This window comes from Erinaceus europaeus, chromosome 13 (assembly GCF_950295315.1).
Source record: "Erinaceus europaeus chromosome 13, mEriEur2.1, whole genome shotgun sequence".
Taxonomy (NCBI): domain Eukaryota; kingdom Metazoa; phylum Chordata; class Mammalia; order Eulipotyphla; family Erinaceidae; genus Erinaceus; species Erinaceus europaeus.
Genome location: NC_080174.1, coordinates 80,225,740 through 80,236,270, shown reverse-complemented (window position 1 = coordinate 80,236,270; position 10,531 = coordinate 80,225,740). Strand labels below are relative to the sequence as shown.

Here is a 10,531-nt window from a genome sequence, read left to right as displayed (position 1 = left end):
GGCAACTGATCTCTAGTTAGTTATGAAAAAGTGCAGCCAAAACTCTACTGTAAGCTGGGTGTACTATGAGAGGGGGTGGGGAGGAGAGAGAAAGAGGAGAGAGGTTGTTATGCTCAGTCTTTTATTAACCAGTTTCTTTCATTCTAGCGGTGCTTTCTTATTTAGAAAAATAAAAATCATCCGGGATTTTCTATTGATTCTCACTTTAAAATTTTTCTAATAGGTAATGGCTGCCAACAACCTGGTCCAACATGCACCCCCCAAAACTAAAACAAACAAACTCACTTGCCATACAAATTGTTTACGATTCATTAAAAAGCAAAATTGCATATCCCCAGAGCTGGCAGCTGAGGCTGAGCCTCCATGGGCGGAGGGGGCATTCACTGAGTTGCCTTTGTATGCTGGGAGCACCAAGCCGGAGGTTCCCACTATGCAGCCCGGAGTCTGTGCAGCCAGATGACGCATGAGGTAATTTTAAAGCTTTATTTGCCTTTAGTGTGAAACTCAGTTCTGTACTGTCCTTTGGTTAAAGAACCATATCAGCCAGGGGCAAATTTAAGGTATTTTTTTTTTCCTTTTTCTTTCTTTTTTTCAGTTGAGGAAAATTGTTTGGGGTAGAGAGGTGGGAATATAGAGTTGGGAGGGGGAGGGAAGGAAGTGAATACTATTCAGGGCAAGAGAAGAGCTAAGAGAAAAATGTAAAATTTGTTTTCTTTTAATTAGTTTACTCCACTTCCATCAAACTCCTTGATTTCCCACCAGTAATGGGAAATTTACATTAGAATAATAATTTATAATCAGCAGAGCTAATATGTTGCGGTATGTGGTCACTTTTGAGGGAAATAAAAAATCAATATATTTTTTACAGTAACATCTACAACTTCATTAAAGAACACTCTGATTTCTCACTCCCTTCTCAAAGCAACTCTCTAGAAGCACTGAAGTTGACAGAAACTCCATCTAGTATGCAGTCTAAACGGCAGCATGTGAGCTTCCAGCATTGTTTATTTTTAGTCAACTGCATTACTAAATGTTTCCAACTACATATACATATATAATATATATATTTATTTATTCCTGGCGGTAAAACATCTGCAAAATAATTGCAAATGGAAAGCAACTTCCAAGTAAACTTTACAAAGGGAGAGAAAGAGAGAGGGAGGGAGAGAGAGAGAGAGAGAGTCACTTTTCCAGGTTAGAAAAAGGGGAGCATTTGTTGATCTTTGCGAGACAAAAATGACATAATTTTCCATAAAAAGTAACAGTCTATAAAATCTATCAGCTCTTGAAATACAAGGAAGAAGACTGCCACCCAGAATATGACATCAGCACGTTGAAAGAATAGCTTACAACTTATTTGGTAACACAATAGCTAAATCAATCAGTGTAGTCATTTCTAGTGTTTAGCAAGTTGCATAAAGGAAGCAACAGACAACATCAACAGCACATAGTAAACCTTGTTCTTGTTTTGTTGGCAGAAACTCTAATGGGAAAATAAACGCCCTGAGTAAAAGTTCAGGGTCTAAGTGAATCACATACTGCTAGTCTAATTATCCAAAACTCCAGGTAACATTGTCCTGAAACCACTGGCAAAGTTTCCAAGTGTAAGTTAAGAAATTAAAAGTTAAAACACACATACACACATACCCACAACCACCTTAACTCAAGAGTCCTTAGGATGGACACACTGCACCCCAAGAAGCAGCCGATAGAATCCTGAATCCTGTCGCAGCTCACTTTTAATAATCTCTCAGTCCTCAGAATTCCTAAAACTTGCCAAAATGATACCACTGTTGGTCCAGGAAGGAGAAAGAAGTCTTTCCACATATCAGACAACGACACTGACCATGTCCCATCTTGTAATTCCATTCGCCAGTCTCCCCCTTTAACACCACACTTCTCTCTCTCTCTCTCTCTCTCTCTCTCTCTCTCTCTCTCTCTCTCTCTCTTTTCTCTTAAATTGATATCTATGTGAAATGAGCTGAAGTTCACGGTCCAGTTAGGAACGAATAATACATTCATTGTCCCGGCAGCAAACTTTTTTTTTTTTCACTCCCTGGAAGAATTCACGCTTGCCGTAAGAATAATAATTACAGAAAACTAGAAATGCACTGCTAACGAATTAATCCTTAACGGACACTACCCTAACGAGGGCAGTAATGATTTGAGGGCTCTCTTCCTCACAGGACTTGCATTTCCTGTGACAATAAGCTATTGTGCATCTTCGCTGCTCACTCTACCTCTTATAGATCCAAGATGTCAAAGGTTGTCTGGCCTGCTTGACCATGACATGTGAGTTAACTCATTCTGAGACTGCCTGGTAGAACTTTATTAAAACTTTATTTGGAACCAGAATTACTAAAAAAAAAAGAAGAAAAAAAAAAAAAAGAAAAAAGGGGTGGTGGTGGTGTGGGAGGCTGTTTCTCTCAGAGCTCAGAGTTCCTAAGAGATTGTCTTGCTCTGACATAAACAAATAGGGCAAAGTTAGATGAAAGAACTGGGTCCCTGGATAGGAAACAGAGCATAGGGACCCAGACTTCTTTCACAAGTGACTCCAGGCAGTCCAGTTATTGGGACAGGATGGGAATTCACTCAGGGTTTGCATCTCCACGTTGCCTAACGAGCATCCTCTGAAAAATAATACACGCAAGGAAAAAACATGTACCACACAGTTCACAAAAACAAAAGTAAAGGAGGATATGAACCTAGAAAGAAGGAGCAAAACCTGATGGCCAGGATAAATGTTACATTTTTTTTTTTTAACCCCAAGACAGACTTGGCCAAAATATCCGCACTACCTTCAAACTTCTTACACTTAAACAAACAAACAAACAAAATTTTAAAAAGTAAAAAGAAAATTCCCCAACACTGTCCCATAGAAAAGTAAAGCAAACATTTCTGGGAACTTGAGTCGCAGAGTGGCAGAGAGAGGATGGCAAGAGGAAGCAGTGTGAGGCTGCCTCACTAAAGAGTGTGAAAAAAATCAAATGTGAATTTGATGAATGCGAGGTCTGGGACATTTTGTCAAAGAGGGAGGGAAAGTAGGAAAGAAAAAAAAAAAAAAAGCAGCTCCTGCTGCCAACTCACCATCCACCAAGTTCTGGCCGAGATGTCGTAGCAGAGCTGCCATTTGATGGAGCCGTCGGAAGCTTTCCCTGCCATTACGCTGTCAGCAAGCTTCATCTGATGCTAACTCACGGGAGATAAGACACCTAATTGAGAAAACATTTGCAGTGGCATGTGGGGCAACATGTAGTCCGGTCCATACCATATGGAATCATGGGTAAAAAAAAATCTCCTTGACAATGAACCAATCTCTCACAGACCCAGTGGCAAGGTGAAGTGGAGATGAAAAGTCTTCTGCTCTTAACACTGTCTTCTCTCTCCTTTTTTAAAAAACAAGAACCTACTGCCACACATCAAAGAGAGGCAGTTAAAATTAGGGCTTCATCACTCAGATGATTTTGGTCTGCATGGTTTTTCCTTTCCTTCCAACAACCAACCTCCCCCCCCCTTTTTTTTTTAAGGAGAATAAAGAGATTTAATAGGACAAAGGCAGGTAGTGGACTGCGGAGGGAGATCGCCACAGGCTATTAGCCTAAAATTTCTGCTTGACAGATGGAACTGCTTAGAGACTATCATGCGATGTTTTGGGCTGTTTTTTTTTTTTTTTCCCCTCTGAGCCACCCCCCCAGACTTTAAGACTGATTCAGTATCTGTTTTTCACAGCCACTTTTCTCAAGAACGTGAGCTGTGCATTAAAAAAAAAATGTTTAGTTCTGTTTTCCTGTCTTACACATCTTGTTGGAAGCAAAGCAAAAAGTCTAAGACTAAATCTGGGAGCAGCTGAGCAGGTTTTCCAAGGGAAGTGGTAGGGGGTGGGAAAACTCTGGGGAGAAATATTTCCCTTATTCTTTGCCTTATTATTATTATCTTTAATTAATGTTTGTTCATTTGATTATAAGGAACATAGAGATAAGATGACTGCAATAACGTTCTTTGATTTGCTTGCTGCTGTATTTAGATATGTTTTTCCATGTGAGAAAATATATTACTGCTATCTCACAAGTTCTAACCTAATCTAGGCTAGCTGCCAATTGTATTTTTGGTGTTCTCTTTTAGAAATAATACTTAAAAATTATTTGTAAATAAAATGTAAATAGCAGCATTATCAATTCACTTCAACACAATTCAGGCTAAACTTGACACGAATACTTCCTTATTTAGGGAAAAAAATTACATCCGATTTCTTTTCTTTGCAGGGGTTTTTAAAGCATACACCCTCTCTTTTAGCAGGGTAAATTAAATCACAATATGAACTTAAACCAATAAGAATGGCTATAAAAATGATTTTTTTTTTTAAAGTGAGAAGTTCAGGAAGCTGCTGAATTTCAATCATTTTACTTCAGGACTAATTGGGGAGAGAGAAGTAGAAAACATGACTTTTTTTTTGGTTACATTTTACTCTTTCAAATTATGTGACTTTATAAATGATAGACATACCTTTACAAGAGCAGTGCATGAAAACACATCCTTTAATTTATGTTATTTAATTTATTTTTTTTTGAGTATAAGTCATTGCTTGATCCCAAAGAACCTAATATTAATATTAGCATTTTGTATCTCACAAATCTTCTATATAACTATTCCAGAGCATGGGAGACTTACCTTTGACTATTTTTCAGGGTAGTTGAGCTGTGATTACTTAAAATGTGTGCATTCACAACCCAACTATTTAGCAATTTATTGTTCTAGTCACATTTTCAATGCAACAATATTTAGATGAACTTGTTCAGGACCCATTTTAAGTTCCAAAGAGGTTAAACTTGATAGTTGATGATTTTTGCTTTTCCTATCCCTGACATCTTCATTAATAGGTATTATTTTAATCAGTTAGCGTTAGATAGCTGATATAACAACAAAAAAAAATCAAATTAAAACAATTTTGACCCACTTTTCCCTAAAGTATTTTATAACTTAAAAAAAGATACCTAGATTGTTCTACTGAATGAACCACAAACACAATATATAAGGTATTTCTCTTTTCTCATTCTCCAGTATAATGTGAACTGTTCCAATAATCCAAGGTGTAGGACGTGGTATTGGGGTTTATCACTAAACACAATGTAACACAATGTGACTCCGAGAAGCATCTCTGTATGCTTTAGTACATCGGTGTCATCTCTCTTTTCAGAAAAAGATCTTTAAGTAGCACAGGAAATGTTATGTTACCTTCAGCATCCCGGAGCAGATGAAGCTTCTGCTAGGAACTTGCCCTTGCCCTGGGCTAGCAATCCAAAACCATGGTTGCTTGTGTAGTTCACTAACAGGACCAAGTCAGCTTTCAATTTACAATATATTAAGAAAAGTAAAAGTTGGAAATGTCTAAATGAAGTATAGAATCGCACAAGCCAATAAATAAGTAAGTAAATAGATAAACAAATACGTAAATACATAAAAAGCAAAGAGGGAAAAGAAGTAGCAGTGTTTTATGTTCCGATTGTCAACCTTATATTCTGTCTGATCCTACTTGCCTTAGCCAGGCAGACAAAACCAAACTTTTCTTGCTTAAGGATTTCCTCAGCATTCTCAGAGCAGAAGAGCTACATGGGCAATTTGGACTTCAAGTATGCTGGCTTATAATTTCTAAGTTTGCCTAACAGCAGCCTCTTACGTTGGAGGCATTTCTTATCTGAACTGCTGCATTTCTGAGGCTCAGAGCATCTTATGCATGCCCATTCCACTATTTATGAATGAATGGGGTACCTGGTAAGCTGGCACCCAGATTTCACTTTGTAAATGATAGACTACGTGCAATGGTATTATGAGAGAGGGCACCGTAGTTTTGAAGAGAGGTATGATGACTACTATTGGGTAATAGTATTTTAAACCCGGGACAATTAGGCGCATTTCACTATATCATTGTTCTCTAGGAGGCTGGTGGAAACTGTCCTTTCTCATCTAGCAATCAGTTTTTTTCACAGCACGGCCTGTTGTTAATAGCCTTAAAACAAGATTAAATAAAACATGTTAAATATTGCGATTATTGTGGGAAATGAAATTATTTGGTGAGCATAATGGGGAACAATTCAAGCATTTAACATGATCCAGGAAATGCTACTCCAAACAATTGCATTTGCTTCATACATTTTTCCCCTCTTTGATTGCTGACAGATGCCTTTTTGGAAACAAACATCTAAATGGTTTGCTTTCAGTCAGAAAAAAAAATTATAACAGAAAGTGGCTACATGTTTTGAATTTCACTCCTGTCATTTGAATACTTCTCCCCACTGCACGTGAGTGAATCTAAGGCAAAACCAGCACTCACATCTAGACTTAAGTGCATTAAAATTGAGATTTCTCACTTCTTTTGAAGATAGTTTATAAGAAATAGGAATATCTCTAGCTAGGAAGCCAAATGATGGGTTAATTGTAGGCTACCAAATATGAAGAAGATAGTTTTGGTGACTATCAGGGGGGTGGTTGGAAAGAGTATTTCTTTCTCAGAAGATGAGATCTCTGGCAAAGGCTAAGTCACTTCCCAGCTTTCTTTACTGCCTGTCCTGGCCCTCAGTCTCCAAATCAGCTACCCCTCTGTTAAATGGGAAGATCTCAGAACGGAAGGTAGGAGTGATTCTCATTTGTATCTGTTGTAGTGCCTTTGGCTAAAGAATTTGGCAATTCTGTTGCCAACAGGTTGTAGACTTAAGGACTTGTTTTGTTTTCTGGTTGCATATTCCAAAATTTCTTTATTATTATTATTATTATTATTTATCTATGAGGAAGATAGGAGGAGAGAGATAGAACCAGATATCACTCTGGCACATGTGCTGCTGGGAATTGAACTCAGGACCTCATGCCGTATCACTGCGCCACCTCCCGGGTCACACATATTCCAAAATTTCAACATAAAGTAGGTTACTGATAATTTTCAGATTTTTTTTTTCAGAAAAAATTCAACATAAAATAGATTACAGATAATTTTCAGAAGTTTTTGAAAATTGTTTCTGAAGCTTTTGAAAATTGTTCTGGCTTTGTCAGTTACTAAATGTGGGATCTTTTCTGATTATTTTCAGTGTCTTAATCAGGGAAACAAAGATAACAATAGTTATTAAGTGATATTTAAAATGACATGATTCAATATAATGCAACATAATATTGAAACATATAGGTAACTAGCAAAAATAGAGATAACATCAATGGTTCTAGCTATGCAGAAGGTGTGCAACATTATTTTTTTGTTATTGTAATCACTATATTGAAAGCAGCCTCTTTTATTCCCCTTTTCAGTCCTGTCCTATGAAGCTAGGTTAAAGTCCTTTCCCTCTGCTCTCCTATAACAAATATGCTGTGCCTTGTTTCATTGCAGTCTTTTTTGTACTCTTGCCTGGAATTATTTGCTGCTCAGTTTACCTTCCCTCCAGCTGCCCAGTTTACATTCCCTCCAGGACTTTAAATTTTTGACACACAAGTGTTGTGTTTTGCCGTATCTTATTTCAGAAGCTACCAGGTGAAACTCTTTGCTGGGGAATAAGTAAGGCTTCCTTACATGATGAGAGAAAGATGGGGGGAAAGGCACAGGGTATAGTTTTTTGAAAAACATGATTGCATTTTCCTCATAGTGACACAGACTTTTCGTTGACTTTATTTCAGATTATTGTCTCTTACAGAGTATCTTTCAACTTTGCAGCTAATGTCCCTCTCTTCAAGATATGACTGTGACATAGTGCCCTTAATTTTCCTCTGCCTTTCTTATACATATCAACCATTGGTCCTTCTCATAGACAATATTCTGTATTCAAAAAACTTGTACTTAATTCATTCACTCCTGGACAAGTAACTTGTGAAATGCAGACAACTATATTGCCCTTCATCTTTCAATCTTATTTCAGGATCCTTGGGGATTTGAATTTATAAGAGAAGAGCAACTTGATTTTAATGCAGCATATAGTAACAGCTAATAGGCACAGGAGCTTGTGGTTAGCTGGGCATTACTTGCATGATTTTTTCTTTCAGGTAAGTCCTTATAAAGTAGTGTCCAACGACTTCACCAATGTGTCCTGGAACTTCACTTCTCCAGAGCCCTACCCCACAAGGAAAAGATAAAATACAGGCAGGGGTATGAATCCACCTGCCAACACCCATGACCAGCAGAGAAGCAGTTACAGAAGCCAGAACTCCCACCTTCTGTAACTCAAAAGGAATTTGGGTCCATACTCCCAGAGGGGGAAAATGATAGGCGGAAGATGACCAGAGGGCTCTGAACTCCAACTTTATCAGGACCCCGAGAGAGAAAGGAAAAAAGGAAGAGCATTAGGAAATAGTAATAGGTATAGGTGTGACTTGGAAAGGAATAGAAAAATGGGACCATGGAGAAAAAAAAGGCAAATAGATATAAATATAGACAGTTATAGAAATAATAGTCTACCTATATCTGTGACCTGGGGAGAACTTCTGTATCTTCCAGTGCAGGGACTAAGGATATAGAACTCTGGTGGTAGAACAGTGCAGAATTATACCCCTGTTATCTTACAATTTGTTGGTGGTGTTGTTACCAGAGCACTGTTTAGCTCTGGCTTATTGTGGTGCAGGGGACACTGGAGCCTCAGGCAGGAGAATCTGTTTGCATAACCATAATGCTATCTACCCTCCACCCTTACGTTATAATGTTGTAAATCAATATTAAGTCACTAATAAAATTACAATAAATTTAAAATAAAATACAGATATTTAAAAAGAAAATAAATAAATTAGTGTCTAATAGTAAATCCATTTAACAAACAAACAAAAAACAAACAAAGGTTTCAATGATGCAAGAGGAGGAATAATGGAAGTTAGTACTTTCTCTGTGTCAAGCAGTTTGTAACGTACTTTTGGGATTGATATAGGAATTTTGTTGCAGTTGTTAATTTAAAAAATGATTATTTTTAAATACTCATGAATTGGTGAAGGTAAAGAAAGAGTTTTGTCTTCTTGTGTCCAAGGATGACACAAGATTCAACCCCATGTCTACTTGATGAAAAATTCCATGTGTTTACTTTTCTAAATAGCAGGAGATGATGATGATGATGATGATGATGATGATGATGATAAAATCCAGGGTCCTCAGCCTGTGCTGCTTCACCACTCTGGACTTCTTTGATCAGAAACATAAGCACAGTCATAAACACAGAGATGGTCACAGCACACAGCTTCTTCCAGTGCCATGCCACCTTCCTTCTGGTGTTAAGACAACAATTTTTTTTTTTTTTTGGAAATCATGAAATTAAACATATAGGCTACTGTTGATACAAAAGGGAAGTTCAGTTGAAGGCGATGGGATCTTTCTTAATGCTTTTATTATAGGGAGATTATCTACTACTAACACCTAAGTCTTTTCTCTAACCTTAATCAGGTGGAAAAATTCTAAAACTGTATTTTGAGCATGACCGTCCAATGCTGAAAAATGAGTGATGGAGACTCACATGTAAGCTTGGGGGTGAGAGGAAACATTAACACAAAAAGACAGTTGAGTTCTTCCAAGTACTAGAAGAATGAGGAGGTCTTTGGTAGGAGATTTATCCTCTTTTAGATGACAATGACAAATTCATCACAGGTACACATCATTACTTGACATACGTATAGTGACTTAGAAAAAAGTGGTGTCTTAAGTCATCTGGTGTTTTTTTTTTTTTTCACTGTATGCCTGAAGCAAATGATGTAAATCTGGAAAGGGGAGAACTGATAAAAATGCTAGACAGTCCAATCCATTTAATATTCCCAGAATATATATACATATATATACATAGATATATATGTATATATATTATTTTGCTATTATTTATTTTCCCTTTTGTTGCCTTTGTTGTTGCAGCTATTATTATTGTTGTTGTTGTATAGGACAGAGAAAAATAGAGAAAGGAGGGGAAGACAGAGAGGGGGAGAGAAAGATAAACACCTGCAGACCTGCTTCACCACCTGTGAAGCGACTCCCCTGTAGGTGGGGAGCCGGGGGCTCGAACGTCACGTGTACTTAACCCGCTGTGCTACCACCTGGCTATATATATATATATATACATATATATATATGTATATATATATGTATATATATATATATTTAAGAGAAAAGTATTGAGGATTTTTTTTCCCTCAGAAAAGACTCATCCACCACACTCTGCAAAAGGGTGTTTTCTTCTTCGTGACAGTTCCTGTGGTTCATTTCCTCTTAGAAATTGACTTTTTCTATTAACCAGCTACCACCCAACATTGAACTAAATCCTCTGCCCCCTGTAAAAAAAGAGAAAAGGAAAAAAAAAACTGCCTACAACACAACCCTTTAATAAGTATATTCACAACTTCCATGCAAGGCACTTATGAAAACTAAAAGGTTAATCTATTCTAACTAGATGTTGGGTATAGAATGTCAGATCTGTCAAATCTCATTATAACTTGCTGCTCATTGGAAAAGATTTGATTTCTTTTGCCACTGTCCTACTATGTTCAAGTCACAGACTGCCAGCAGCAGCCCAGTGAAGACCACAGGCTGGCAGTG

General features: G+C 37.4%; 1 long non-coding RNA gene across 1 annotated transcript in view; it reads left to right on the top strand.

Moving 5' to 3' along the window:
- The first annotated feature begins 360 nt into the window (after window positions 1-360).
- The window catches only part of LOC132542560 (uncharacterized), a 17,422-nt gene continuing 7,251 nt past the window's right edge, over window positions 361-10,531 (top strand). Inside the window, exon 1 of the long non-coding RNA XR_009553558.1 lies at window positions 361-468. This is a non-coding gene — a long non-coding RNA (uncharacterized LOC132542560). The remainder of the gene's footprint in view (window positions 469-10,531) is intronic.